This window comes from Lynx rufus, unplaced genomic scaffold, assembly GCF_022079265.1.
Source record: "Lynx rufus isolate CCGP_SWC_20201006 ecotype Redwood Valley unplaced genomic scaffold, mLynRuf1.p SCAF_13, whole genome shotgun sequence".
In the NCBI taxonomy this organism is placed as follows: Eukaryota; Metazoa; Chordata; class Mammalia; order Carnivora; family Felidae; genus Lynx; species Lynx rufus.
The window spans coordinates 21,986,695-21,990,726 of NW_025814827.1; the positions used below are offsets into that span (position 1 = coordinate 21,986,695).

At 33.2% G+C, this 4,032-nt stretch overlaps 1 pseudogene; it reads left to right on the forward strand.

Moving 5' to 3' along the window:
- The first annotated feature begins 552 nt into the window (after positions 1–552).
- LOC124509059 (uncharacterized) lies at positions 553–714 on the forward strand (annotated as a pseudogene).
- The last annotated feature ends 3,318 nt before the right edge of the window (positions 715–4,032 follow it).

Here is a 4,032-nt window from a genome sequence, read left to right on the forward strand (position 1 = left end):
TTTTTTTTCAATATTTATTTATTTTTGAGAGAGAGAGAGAGAGAGAGAGAGAGAGAAAGGGAGAGAGAGAGAGAGAGAGAGAGAGAGAGAGAGAGAACAGGGGAGGGGAACAGACAGGGAGACAGACTCCGAAGCAGGCCCCAGGCTCTGAGCTGTCAGCACAGAGCTATCGCGGGGCTCAAACTTGACCTCAGCCATGACCTCAGCCGCTTAACTGACTGAGCCACCCAGGTGCCCTGAATTTGCTAATATTTTGTTGAGGATTTTTACATCTACGATTATGAGAAATATTTGTCTGCAATTTTCTTTTTGTAATATCATTATGTGGTTTTGATATTAGGATAATGCTGGCCTTATAGAATGAACTAAGAATTATTCCTTCTGCTGCTTATTTCTGAAAGAGAATGTAGAGACTTGGTATCATTTCTTCCTTAAATAGTTGGTAGGATGATTCATCAGTGAAACCAACTGGGCCTGGTGCCTTCCTTTTTGAAGGTTATAAATTCTCGATACAATTACTTCAACATAGGCCTATTTAGATTATCTATTCTGAGCTTTGCGCAGTGGCAGTATCGTAGCCAATGAGGTTTATCCGAGGCGCGATTATTGCTAATAGATTATCTATTCTGTGGTGTGTGCATATTGGTAGTTTGTGTTGAAGAAAATCAGAATATGTCACCCTAAAACATATCTCTTTGACCTAAGAATTATTTTGAGCTAAAGGCAATTAAGCAGTAAACAGGAAAAGCTCTCTTTTTCTCCCTAAATGTAGGATATATATTTTCTTTTTTTGAAGGTGAACAGAGACTCTGATCAGCTCAGAATGGCAGCAAAGAAGTCAGAAGAAAAACCTTACTCTATTAGTTTCCCCTCATATATTTGCCTTCCTATGGTTTGCCACCCTGGAAGCATAAGACTATTTTTCTTTGTCTTGTCACTTTTCTAAAAACTGTATTGTTTTTTGGATAAGATGCTATATAAGTTGGAGTTCTAAACCATTTCTTTAAATTACTCATCTCTGAGTTTCTTCCTTGTAAATATGAGGTATAGAGGTTCAAAAACTTACTGCTTTTCTCTTGTGTTTTGTTACAGAGCTCCAGTTGAGACCCCAAATGAGTAGAGGAAGAAGTAGTTTTTTCCTCTCCTATAGTATTTTTCAAGTAATCGATCCATTTCATCTAAGTATTCAAAATTGTAGGCATAGAGTTGTTCATAATATTTATTATCCATTTAATGTCCATGATATCAGTAGTGATACCACCTCTTTCATTCTGATATTAGTAATTTGTATCATTTTTTTTCTTGTTTACTCTGGATGGCTAGAGGTTTATAAATTTTCCAAAGAAATTTTTCCAAAGAAGCAGCTTTTAGTTTATTTAAAAATTTTTATTAAATTAACATTTTCAATTTCAATTTGATATCTGCTTTAATTTTTATTATTTCTTGCCTTCTACTTAGATTAGGCTTATATTATTCTTCTTTCTATACTTTCTTAATGTGGAAGTTTAAATTGATTTTAGATATATCTTATTTTCTAGTATATGTGCATTTGGTGCTATAATTTCCCTCTAAGTATTGCTCTTCCTGTAACCCACAAATTTTTATAAGTTGTATTTTTATTTTCATTTAGTCCAAAATATTTTACCATCTCTAAGACATTTCTTTGATATGTTATTTATTTATGTATTGTGTAACCTATATTTGTATTTTTTTAAATTGATTTCCAGTTTGATTCCATTTGGTCTGAGAACACATTTTGGATAATTTCTATTATTTAAAATTTTAAAGTGTATATTATGGTCTAGAACATAACCCATTTTGGTGAATGTTCCATGAGCTTGAGAATATGTATATGCTGATATTAGAGTAAATACTCTATAAATATCATTTGGATGCAGTTGATTGATGGTGTTGTATAGTTCAATCCTACCCTTATTGATTTTCTGCCTGTTGGATGTATCAATTACTGAAAAAAGGATGTTGAAGTTGTTCATAGAATTTTGAATGTCTATATTTGCTTGCAATTGTAACAATTTTGCCTTATGTATTTTGATGCTCTTTTGTAAGAAGCAAACATTTTAAGTATTATTATGTCATCTTAGAAAAATTGAATGATTTATCATTATGTAATGCCCTCTTTATTCCTGGTAATTTTCCTTGTTCTTAAGTCTGGATTGTCTGAAATTAACCTAACTATTCCATCTTTCTTTTGATTAGTGTTGTCATGATAGGTCCTTTCACATTCTTTATTTTTAACCTATCTGTACCTCTTTCATTAAGTGAGTTTCTTATAGACAACATATAGTTGGGCCTTGTGTTTTTATCTACCACAAAAGTCTCTGTCATTTAATTGATGTATTTAGAACATTCACATTTAAAATGACTATTGATACAATTGAATTAATATATGCCATGTTTTGGGGCACCTGGGTGGCTCAGTCGGTTAAACCTCTGACTTCAGCTCAGGTCATGATCTCACAGTTCATGAGTTCAAGCCCCACGTCGGGCTCTGTGCTGACAGCTCAGAGCCTGGAGTCCACTTCAGAGTCTGTGTCCCGCTCTCTCTCTGCCCCTCCCTTGCTAGTACTCTGTCTCTTTCTTTCTCTCAAAAATAAAGACATACAAAAAATTAAAAAATATATATGCCATATTTTTAACTGTTTTCTATACATCCCAATTGTGCTTTGCTCCTTTTTTAAAATCTCTTTTTCTCATTTCTCTATTTTTAATTGAATATTTCACATGATTCCATTTTCTCTGCTCTGTTAGCAAATAAATTACACTTCTTTTTTCGCCTTTTTTAGTGGTTACCCTACAGTGTATAATATACATATACTTACAGCTCATCTGAGTTTACTTTTCAAATAATATGCCACTTCACAGGTTGTGAAGGTACCATATAAAAGTATTCCCAAGTCCTCCCTTCCATCCCTTGTAACATTGCTGTCATTCATTTTACTTACCCATATGCCATGATCATCTAACGTTGCTACAATTATTACTTTGAACAATTGTTAACACAATTAAGAATAAGACATTTTTTTCAATTACTGTTTTTTCATTTCCAATGCACTGTTTCTTCATGTAGATCTGAGTTTCTGACCTGTATCATTTTCTTTTCCTCTGAAGGACTTCTTTAACAGTTCTTACAGGGCAGGTATACTATTGACAAATTCCCTTAGCTTTTAGTTTTCTGAGAAAGTACTGGTTTCTCTTTCACTTTTGAAGGTAAATTTGTTGAACACAGCATTTCAAGTTGGTGTTTTTTATTCATTCAACATGGTAAATATTTTATTCTAATCTCTTTCTGCGTGTATGGATTCTGGCTCATGCCACTGTGATTTTTATTACTGTTTATTTAATGGTATTTGCTTTCTTCTGACTTCTTTCAAAATTTTCTCATCTTTGATTTTAGGCCTTGTGAATATGATCTGTCGTGTGTGTGTGTGTGTGTGTGTGTGTGTGTCTTGCTTAGTGTTCTCTAAGTTTCCTGGATCTGTAGTTGTTTTTTGTTATTAATTTCAAAAACCTCAACCATTCCTTCAAGTATTTCTTCTGCTCTTTTCCCTCTTCTCCTTTTAGTATTCCAATTATGTATATGTTATATGACTTATAATTTTCCCATAGCTCTTGAATATTTTGTTCTTTTATTACTTTTTTCTTTGCATTTCAGTTTGGAAAATTTTACTGATTTATCTTCAAGCTCACTGATTCTTTCCTTGGCTATGTCCAGTCAGGTGAAGCCATAAAGGGTATTCTTCATTTCTGTCACAGTGTTTTTGGTTTTTAATATTCCTTTTTGATTTTTACTTAGTTTCTCTTTACTTACATTACTCATCTTTTTTTTTTTTCATGCTGTCCTTCTCCCACTGGACCACTTCACATATTAATCACTGAATCATAGTTGTTTTAAATTCCCTATCTGATATTTCTAAAATTTGTGCTACATTGGAGCCTGGCTCTGATGCTTGCTTTGTTTCTTTAGACTGTTCTTTTTCTTGCCTTTTAGAATGCCTTGCACACACGCACAGT